Source organism: Salvelinus sp. IW2-2015, linkage group LG4q.1:29, assembly GCF_002910315.2.
Source record: "Salvelinus sp. IW2-2015 linkage group LG4q.1:29, ASM291031v2, whole genome shotgun sequence".
Taxonomy (NCBI): Eukaryota; Metazoa; Chordata; class Actinopteri; order Salmoniformes; family Salmonidae; genus Salvelinus; species Salvelinus sp. IW2-2015.
In genome coordinates this window covers 75,152,427-75,163,702 of record NC_036842.1, presented here as the reverse complement: position 1 = coordinate 75,163,702, position 11,276 = coordinate 75,152,427, and the positions used below count along the sequence as shown (strand labels likewise).

Here is an 11,276-nt window from a genome sequence, read left to right as displayed (position 1 = left end):
ACTACCCACAAAAGCCTACTGCCTATGGCTACCTTAAATATGGCTCCCAATCAGAAACAAATGAATGACAGCTGTCTCTGATTGAGACCCAATCTAGGCAGCCATAGACATAACTAGACAACCTCACAATTATCTATCCCATACACAATACAACACCCATAGACTAAACAAAACACACACAACATACAATGCCCACCCCAACTCACGCCCTGACCAACTAAACATAATCAAAATAACATAAAAATAGGTCAGGAACGTGACAGAGTGTGCATGGAGCCAGTGCAAAACAATTAAGATTAATAAATAATAAAGGGGGACAATGTAAATTGTCCGGGTAACAATTTGATTAACTGTTCAGCAGTTTTATGGCTTCTGGGTAGAAGCTGTTCAGGTGCATTTTGGTCCCAGACTTGGCGCTCTGGTACAACTTGCCATGCGGTAGCAGATAGAACAGTCTATTACTTGGGTGGCTGGAGTCTTTGACAATTTAACACCGCCTGGTATTGAGGTCCTGGATGGCAGGGAGTTCGGCCCTAGTGATATACAGTTTGGACCATGATAGGTCCTTAGTGATGTGGACACTAGGAACTTGAAGCTCTCGACCCCCTCCACTACAGCCTCGTCCATGTGAATGGGGGCGTGTTCAGCCCTCCATTTCCTGTAGTCTAGTCCACGATAATCTCCTTTCTTGCCCACGTTGAGGGAGAGGTTGTTATCCTTGCACCACACTGCCAGGTCTCTGACCTCTCCATAGACTGTCTCATTGTCGTCAATGATCAGGCCTACCACCGTCGTGTTGTCGGCAAAGTTATTGGTGGTGTTGGAATCGTGCGTAGCCACGCAGTCATGGGTGAACAGGGAGTACAGGAGGGGACTGAGCTCGCAGCCCTGAGGGGCCCCCGTGTTGATGGTCAGCGTGGCGGTGTGTTGTTGCCTCACCTCACCACCTGGGGCGGGCCGTCAGCAAGTCCAGGATCCAGTTGCAGAAGGAGGTGTTTAGTCCAAGTGTCCTTAGCTCAGTAATGAGCTTGGAGGGCACTATGGTGTTGAACGCTGAGCTGTAGTCAATGAACCGCATTCTCACATAGGTGTTCCTTTTCTCCCGGTGGGAAAGGGCAGTGTGGAGTGCAATAGAGATTGCATCATCGGTGGATCTGTTGGTGCGGTATGCGAATTGGAGAGGGTCCAGGGTTTCTGGGATGATGGTGTTGATGAGAGCCATGACCAGCCTTTCAAAGCATTTCATGGCTACAGATGTGATTGCTACGGAGCGATAGTGTGCGTTTGTGTGTGTGCGTGCGTGAGTACTTGTGTGTGTGACGGGCTATAGTGCGCAGACAGAGCATGTGTTACATAATTCAGAAATAAGCCTACAGTAAATAACTACAGAGATACAGAGAGGAGAGTGTTAAACACACTAGGCTGTGTGTGCGCGTGCGTGTGCGCATTCATGTGTGATGACGCCACACACCCTTGCCCAACTCGCCTTGCGCCCCTCCTCCGGTCACATCTGGATCTGGATCCTTCCATCATCAGCAGCACTCAACAGAGCTGTATCAGTGTCTGCGAGGGAGAAAGGAGAGAGAATCTCTTATCACGGGAAGACAGGAATATTTACATCAGATCATTATCTCTCTTTTTCTATGTCTCTCTCTCTCTCTCTCTTTCCATTTTGAAACGGAGTAGCCTATTTATCTGTCTATTCGCTACCGATCATCTCAGAAACAGAACAGAGGATTAAAAACAGAAGAGAAGAGTCAAACAAAAGGAGAGACTAATGGAAGAATAAAAAGCTAAGGAGAAGAGAGGAGGAAGACCTCTCATCTCATTCATCTATTCTAGCAGGAAGAAGGAATTTAGGCTACCTCTCCTCTACACTTGATCATCTCTCTCTCTTTCTCTTTCTCCTTTGCTATCTCTTTCTCTCTCTATGGTCATGGCTGTGCAGGGGACCAGCCTGCTAGAGAACCCAGTTCAGGTGGTTCTGTACCTTAGAGAACTGACCACTATTGTTCAGAACCAGCAGAGCCTCATCCAAACACAACGCCTGCGCATTGACGAACTGGACCGACGCGTGGATGAGCTGCTTGGGGAGAACAGGAATCTGCGTGAAGCAAGAGGTGTACAACCTCCCCATCATCACCCAGACCACAACCTGAGCCTTCATTGTCATCATCCTCAGCATCAACATCCGTACCCACAAGACACCGGTTCTCTGCCCGCCCAGCCCATGCCTGAGGTTCCTCCTGCTGAGCCAGAAAAGTCCTCTCCTCAACCCGCCAATCCGGAGGACATGCAGCTGGTACCGGCCCATCCCCAGCCACAGTCACTGAGCCCTCTGCAAGGCAAGGCCATCCCGGGCGAGGGGGAGGACAGCAGCCACACACTGGTTCCCCTGGTTCCCATAGCTCCCCTCACTCCTACCACTTTCTGTCGCTCGCTGGCTCTCACCAGGCAATCAGAGTGAGTCTGTTTACTATAGCCTTTAGCAACGCGAACAAAATAAAGTGTGTGTGTGGCAACTCGAAAATGTCCCGTTTGTAAAATATAAGCCTGCCAGCCTGCCGAAGTTGGCTGTTACAACGGTAGGATCATCATGAGAGTGACGTGGAGAATTTACAGAAGCGGATTATTTGCCAAGATAGACCAAAACATGGGAGATTATATAACAAACAGCTGTGTGTGTGTGGTGTGTGTGTGTGCGTGCATGTGTATGTGTGCATGTGTGCGTGTGTGTGTGTTTGTTCGGAGGGATATGGCTCAAATGCATGCTGCACTCTTGGCAAAGAAACACTGCTTTGAAACCTGATTGAGGGGTCCGTTTTAATTATGAGACCATAGACCTAGTTGGATTGAATACAACTCTACAACTGCTGTACTGTAATTGTTAAGAATAAATGCAGCTCACCTCTACTGTTATAGCTGTAGCAGCCCTCTCCGTGGTTCTGAATCAATTTGAACAAAACCCCTTGTGTGTGTGTGGGAGTGTACTGTATGTCTGCGTATGTGTCTGTGTGTGTGTGGTCTGTCTGTTCTGTCTGTCTGTCTGTCTGTTGTCTGTCTGTCTGTCTGTCTGTCTGTCTGTCTGTCTGTCTGTCTGTCCTGACTGTGTGTCTGTGATGCCCCCCCCCCCCCCCCCCCACCCCACCTCTGGGGACAAGAACAGAGTAAGAAGGGAATAGAGAGGGGAGAAGAGAGGAACAAATGCAAGATTGATGATGCTTGGCTGTGACGAACAAACCACAGTTCCATCAGGCTGGACCTGTGGACTCTTACTGATATTGAGCTGTCTGTCTTTGGAAACCTAGAGGCTATGGCAGAAAAATAAAAAAGATTAAGCCACGACTCAAAATTACAGGAGACTACAGTAAAGTAGAAATATCTATTTATATAATATTGATATTTCTTCTCCCTCAACAATATCTCTATCCATATAATGGCATTATTCTTCTCACATTACGCAGTGCACAAACTGTAATTTATTTGTAACATTCATATTCAGGTGTGGGTGTTATTTTTTTTGCGGGGGGATCGGCAGACTGTATAACATACTGTACATGCTGAAATAGGCTGTGGTCTGTGTGTGTGTGTGTGTGTGGTGTGTTGGGGGGGGGGGGAGGGGGGGACTGCACGTGAGTCTGCCTATTGATGAAAGTATCATTCCTCTCCCCCCTATTTCTCCCCTCCTTCCTCCAGCTGATCCACACGTATGCCACTTAGGCCTCATCGTTAGCCCATGGAGCGAACTGTAATCACCTACTCTCTAGAGAGAGAGAGAGAGAGAGAGAGAGAGAGAGAGAGAGAGAGAGAGAGAGAGAGAGAAAGAGATGAGAAAAAGAGTAACCGTGTGTTCTGACCTCTCGCTCCTAGATGGTTAATAATGCGTATGAGAGTCTAGGCTAGGGCAATGGGGCTAGGTTAGAGAGAGAGATGGAGTGAGAGAGCAGAGAGAAGGAGAGAGAGCAGAGGGAGACGTGTCATGTTAAAATATTAATCTGCTCTCTGTATTAGAGATGTAATGGCTGAGACGTGTGTTTGTGTTTGTGTTGTACAGACAGACAGAGAGGTGACCTTGCTATGGCCAATAGAGACAGACAGAGAATTCCACTGTTACCAGGTCCCGGCTGGTCCTATAAGCAGCTGGGATTGAACTCTTCCTAAAACAGTTCTTGAAAAACGCTTGCATGCATCAAAAAGCAAGCCATTACATTTGTCAGAGCTGGGGAAAAGCCCAAGTCATTTGCCAGGACACTGGTCTCCTCGTGACAGCAGAAGCCTGGCAGTTGAAGGTCAACTTCGGGAGGCAGCTCAGTTTTCCATACATCATCACAACAACTAATCTGATGTTGAGAGACCTGAAACACCCCAGACCCCAAAATACATCACTGATGACTTAGGTCTAGCTAACTCTTCTGACTATCTTTCTCAAGCTATACATTTTGACATTGTTATGACAATGTTTGGCATGGCAACAAGCAAACACTGCAAATTTGTGTGTATGTTTGTGTGTGCATGTGTATTTGTGTGAGACAGACAGAGAGAGAGAGAGAGAGAGAGAGAGAGAGAGAGAGAGAGAGAGAGAGAGAGTAACCATCTGTCTGTATTTGTTAAATATGTCCGATAGCTGAATTCTGTTTTTGTTGTTTTAAGGTTTGTGTGTGTGCGCATGTGTGTGTGTGTGTGTGTTGAGAGAATTTGGTTTTGAGCCAACTCGGCTGTTTTACTAAGAGTAAAGAAACACTCACACTATTCCCCCGCTTTGCCCCCTTTTCCCTCACTCCTATCTCCTCTGCCCTCTCTCCTCTCTTCGTCCTCTATCCCTCTACAGGAGTCAGACAATACTACATCAGTTCTGTTGTCCTGCTCCAGAGGCTCCAGAGGCTGCTCTCACTGGCTCCTCCAGGTAAGGTTGTGGCTTCCCCACTCTGAAAACACTCCATATAGATAGTTTCTCTCTCTCTCTCTCTCTCTCTCTCTCTCTCTCTCTCTCTCTCTCTCTCTCTCTCTCTCTCTCTCTCTCTCTCTCTCCTCTCCTCCTCTCTCTCTCTACGCTTCTAGCTCTCCTTTTTGCTTTTCTTCTCGTTCCTCCGTTGTCTGTCTGTTGTGTCTCTCCCCTTATTGCTTTGATTCTTCCCCTCTCTCTGCTAGTCTAACCTGCAGTGCATTACTCGATTCTCTCAGCAGGGCTATCTAATGCTCTGCATATTTGCCCGGTGGATCTTCCTTCAGTGTGGTGTGTGTGTGTGTGGTGGTGTGTGTGTGTGTGTGTGTGTGTGTGTGTGTGTGTGTGTGTGTGTGTTTGTGGTGTGTGTGTGTGTGTGTGTTTGTGTGTAGTGTGTGTGTGTTGGTTGTGTTGTGTAGTTCGTCCGTGTGTTGTGTGTGTGTGCCTGTGTGATGTGTGTGGTAAGCTTTATAGATGTGTCCGATGGTGGTTGTGCTTGTTTGCTGTCTTCAAGCCATGTTTTCTCTATCACACTGACTCCAAAATGTCTCAATCACAAGGGGAGCCTGACGGGTCTGTGGTTTGTCTCGTCTGGACTGTTGGTTCGTTCTACGCTTAATATGTATAATTCTGTAGGTCGAATCAGTAGAGGTGAGGTGTGGTTGGTTGGGTGTAGAGGGTGAAAGGTGGTAGTGAGTGTGGTTAGTAGTGGTCCTGAGGATGTGGTGTGAGTTGGGGTGGGGTGTGTGTTGGTTGAGTGATACGGTGAACAATGTCTTGTGTCCCTGTGTGTGTGCATGGAAATGTGTGTCTGTGTGTAGTGCATGGACATGTCTGTGTCTGTGTGTGTGTGTGCATGTGGACATGTTAGTGGTTTGTGGTGTTGCCATTGGTATGTCGTGTGTGTGGTGTTGTTTGTTGCATGGATAATCGGATGTGCTTTGTTGTTGGTTGTTGTGTGGTGTGTGTGGCTAGGGAGGGATAAAGTATTCGTGGTGTTGTTGGGGGGGGCAGTGGGGTATCGTGGTTGGTCAGTGTATGCTGTTGCTGAGTTGTGTGGCATGTATGTTGTGACGTCGTGTGATGCATGGTCTGCTCTGCTTTGTTGTTGTGTGTGGTGTGTGTGGTGTCCTGATTTGTGTGTGTGTGTGTGCATGGACATGTCCTGATCGTGGTCGCATACAACTTATGGAAATGCTCTGAATGCTTGTGCTGAGTGTGCCTGTGCTAGCTATTGACATGTATGTGTGTTAGTGATGTATAGCATGGACAACGAGCGAATTTTTGAAAGTGATAGTGAAGTTGCTACCAGTACTGATTCGTAGACCGATGGAGTCGGTCTGTCAGCCCTCAGGAGTTGGACAAGCAGAAGTCGAGCGCGACACTGTGCTAGTCACTTAGGCTATGAGTCTTCTCAGTGAGGTGGGGGAGAGACACGTGGGTATCTGTCTCATAGTACAACATCACGCATCGTGCGACGACAGGATGCAGTAAATAGCTGGGGCACACACTGTGGTTGCTACCATATGGCGTAGTACCCATATACGAACACCTCACACGCGACTGGAAGTACAGCCCATAGGTTAATGCATCGGTCTGGAATTGGCTCACGCGGTATTAGGAATATAAGGATGAGCACCAGTGTCTGTACCTCATTGATGCACGTTCAAGCTCGTCGTAGATTTGTGTGTGTGTTTTGTAGCATTTGTAGTGCATGTTTCGCATGCTGGGTGTTGTCCTCTGTAAGTCCAGTTGTATATGATTCTCAGGGGTCGTTCTCTCAGAGTGGTAATGTTAGAGATATCTTGAGCTCATCTCATCATGTGTTGTCACGAAGTTATTTCACAGCAATTAGGTTTCAGAGACAAATATTTGTTGGAGCTGTTGGTGAGAATAGAGAGTAACAGGGTGTGAGTGGAGAGGGGGGATAGCTACAGGTAGAGATTTGCAGTCAATTGATGTGTGTCTGGACTGGACATATATATTGCCTATACGGAGGTAGCCTGAACTTGAGTGTTGGCCTTCCGTTTGTTGTTTGTATGATTATGACGCAACAATCTCAAGGCTTGAGTCTTGTTATGTTACGATTATGTAGTCATGGGTTGGAGTAGGAGGTAATTGTGATTATTGGGGTAGATGATGGTGTGTTTGTGTGTGTGGTAGTAGTCATCGATGGGCTGTTGGGTGTTGTTACCGAGTGATATATTGGAAAGATTGACAAGAGTTGTGCGCATGTCTTATTACTGCGCTTATATCAGCTTGGCCCATTTGAGAGTGTTAGTTGTAATAGAGGAAAGAAAACTAGATGGTGATGTGATGTCGCTAGTGTGGTTGCTGTTTTATTGACTTACTTTTAGCTCAAAGGTGCGAGGGCACATCCAAAGCTAACGAGGTTTGTATAACAGAAGGTCGGTGCTGGTAATCTCACGTCGCTGTATAGAGTTTTCAGCATTAGTTCATGGAACTATATTCAGAAGTTCGGACTTTAATAAATTATTTGAATATAGAATTAGTTCAGATTTGAATAACTTAACGGAGGTCTTCAGACTGCTTTTTGCGTCTCTCGAGTAATTAACAGATGGTAGCCGTCATATTCATAGTAGGTATGTCCTCAGCAGAGATTGACAAGGTCAGTTGCTACATCTCCATATTATTAGGACATGTGTGTTGGTGAATAAGGTCCTATTGATCTACACATGTTTGGGATGGTGCTAGGTTGTCGTTGACACCTAAGTGACGTAAAGGTGTTCCTATGCATGTGTAACAGCAGGATATGATGGTAAACAGCAATTATATATGGTTGACATGCAGATATCACAATCATGGTTTATAAAATACTCCCATAACTATCACAAGTGTAAGATGATTTAAGAGAGAGGTAGATCAGCAAGTGTAACAATACAATATAACAATTGATTGTGGTTATTAGGACGCCTTTGAGAGCATACACTTCATATGATATTATAGTTATCTACAACTACAAGTGTAGTATCTATACGTACCACATATGCAAGATGCATAACGCGTAAGTGTAGTAGGTCTGCTTCTTGATAATAAGTGGTTAAGCATGACTGCATACCACTATCTTATAGGGCTGGCCATCTGCTTTCCAGAACTTACGACCTTACTTCGCTCAGACCACTAGAGAGTCTAAGGGTTTTACATACATAGCACATTTCTCAATTATTCGTAGGAACATATTCTTTCTTCTCATTATATAAAAATTATGTACAGAAACATGAAATTACTAGATCAAGTAGAAATGCTGATGCATGATGTATAAAAAACTATATTGTAAATTAGCTGTAAGTACTCTGATGAATGGACATTTCAAATGATAAGTCACTAATAATCTGTAGGCATTGAGAAAATACAAGCTTTGTTATAAAACCAAATCAAATTATGTTAATTTTGTCACGATATTTTTCATATCCAAAGTAGGTCTCCTATCTACTTAGAATCTCCCGTATTGCATGCGCTTGATTAACGTAGACTAAGCCTTTCTTGTTGAGTTTGCACTACCAATGTTATTTCTTAATTGGAGCCTGCACTATTTTCAACATTACCTACACTTTCAGAGGAGCTGTCATCTCAAAATAGTCCAGTCTTTCAAATTAGGTAGTCTTTCTACTCCTCTGTGGAATGGCATCTAGTATTCAAAAGATACTAATGTAATCATCAACTTCCTGATAAGGGATTGGATTGGTTCTTTATATTGAGCGTTAAACAGTAATATTTAGTCAGATTAATTTATCCTATACATTAATACTTTGAGCCAATCAGGTGTGTTGTGACAAGGTGGGGGGGGGGGGGGGGTATACGGAAGATAGCCTATTTTGGTAAAAGACAAAGTCATATTATGGCAAGAACAGCTCACTAGCAAAGAGAAATGACAGTCATCTATTATTTAAGATATGAGGTCAGTCTAATGTGGACATCTCAGAACTTTGAAAGTTTCTTCAGTGCAGTCACAGAAAAACCATTAAAGCCACTAATGCCATGAACTGGCTCTCATGAGGCCGGCCACAAGACAGGAGACGCCAGAGTTACTTTCTGCTTGCGAGACGTGATAAGTTATTAGAGTTTACCAGCCTCAAGATTGCACCCAATATGCATGTCTGCGTCTCACAACATTCTTTGTGAGACGCAGTAGGTAATGGATGATTCCGCATGTGTGGTTCCACCGTGTAATATTGGGGGAGGAGGTGTGATGGTATGTGGGGGTGCTTTGCTGATGAACCGTCAGTGATTTTTTACATTCAAGGCACACTTAACCAGCATGCTTACCAGCATAGGTGTGGGAGAAAACACCTCATGATAGGGTTGAGTGAAGGCTAAAAGTGTGCCCAGCTGTCATGCAAGGGTGTTTCTTTTGAAGAATATTAAATATAAAATATATTTTCATTTGTTTAAACTTGTTTGGTTACTATATGATTCCAATATGTGTTTTTTCATAGTTTTTGATGTATCCACTATATATCTAACTGTGTAGAAAATAGTAAAAATAAAGAAACTTAATGTGTCCAAATGTTTGACTGGCGTATAATTATATACACAATTTAAGGCACAGGCGAGACCTCAGATGCAGACATGGGGCAGTGGTTCGAGTCTCTGGAATATTATTTAATTAACCAGGGGCAGGCAATACAATGGTCCGTGGACAGGCAAAACGATTCATAAAAGGTCAGGAGCCAGGAGGTAAGAGTGGCAGGCAGGCTCGAGGTCAGGGCATGCAAGTATGGGTCATGCAAGGCGGGTTTCATGAGTCAGGCAGGCAAGTGGTGAAAACCTGGGGATAGCAGGAGAGACAAGAAAGCAGAGCACGGAAATAAAAATACCTGGTTGACTTTGACAAGAAAGACGAACTGGCAACAGACAAACTAGGACACAGGATAATACCCCAGGGATATGGGCGAAAACAGGGGACACCTGGAGGTTGTGGAGACAATCACAAAGACAGGTGAACCAGATCAGGGCGTGACACAATATCCTTCAGGTAAAAACAGCAGTTTGGCATAGAACTTTAGAAAGGTTTCAAATCAAACTCCTCTTCAGGCCAAGATATGGGACAGTGTGTTGACCCTGTGGATACAGAAAGATTTTCCGTTTGAAGTAGTTCCCTCCAATGTCTCCGCTGCATGACATCTTAACCCTTTTCTATCCAATGTTATTCTCAGAGAAACTAATGGGTGTCCGGTTTGAGCAAAATGAACAGCAACAGGGTTTTATACATGTGCATTCGGAAAGTATTCAGACCCCTTTGACCTTTTTTCCACATTTGTTACGCCTTATTCTAAAATGATTCATTGTTTTCTCGCCCTGCACAGTCTAAACTCACAATACCGCCATAGTGAACAAGCAAAAACAGGTTTTTTTTAAATGTTGGTAAAAAAAAACTGAGATATCCACTTACATATAGTATTCAAACCTCCCCCTCTTTACCCTAAAGTAATTTTGTTGAAAGTGTCTTTGGAGCCGCTACTGCCCTGAGTGTTTTCTTTGGGATGGTGGCTAAGCCCCCATTTGGCACATCCTGTTATTTTTGGGCGGGATTCTGAAGATTCGGTTCTTCTTACTTCTTCTGGCAGGTGATGTCCTATCAAAGCTCTGTCAGGTTTGGAATTGGGGTAGCGTCGCTGGTGGCACAGCTATGTAATTTCAGGTCTCTCCAGAGATGTTCGATGGGTTCAAGTCCAGGTGCTTGCTTGGGGACACTCAAGGAACAATTCAAGTGAGACTTCCAAAGCCATCTGTGTTGTCTGGCTGTGTGCTTAGGGTTGTTGTCCTGTGGAAGGTAATAGCTTTGCCCTAGTCTGAGGTCTGAGCGTTTCTTGGAGTAGAGGTCGATCGATTAATCGGAATGCCGTTTCAAGTTTTCATAATCAATCGGAAATCGTAATTTTTTTGGGCGCCGTTTGCCCGATATATATTATTTTTTTACACCTTTATTTAAATCTTTTTTAACTAGGCAAGTCAGTTTAAGACACATTCTTATTTCAATGACGGCCTGGACTGGTAGGCGAACGCAATTTTTAACTGTCAGTCGGGGAGCCAATCTTGCAATCTTACAGTTAACTTAGTCCATGCTCTAACACTGATTACCTTGAACTCCACGAGGAGCCTGCTGTGGCCGCGATGCAGTAAGCCTAAGGTAAATGTAGCTAGGCAATTAAACTTATTCTTATAAAACATCAAATCAAATGACTGTCCATTTTGCTTCCAGATTGTTATTTAACGCATAAACATCAATGCCTTTGTTAAAATCATATACAGCAGGTATATATTTTTAAAACCTGCATATTTTTTAGTTAAAAAGATCTCCAGGTTAGCGAGG

The 11,276-nt window shown here is 44.6% G+C and overlaps 1 pseudogene; it reads left to right on the top strand.

Annotated features, from left to right (window-relative positions):
- The first annotated feature begins 1,534 nt into the window (after positions 1-1,534).
- The window catches only part of LOC111961009 (IQ motif and SEC7 domain-containing protein 3-like), a 41,799-nt pseudogene continuing 32,057 nt past the window's right edge, over positions 1,535-11,276 (top strand).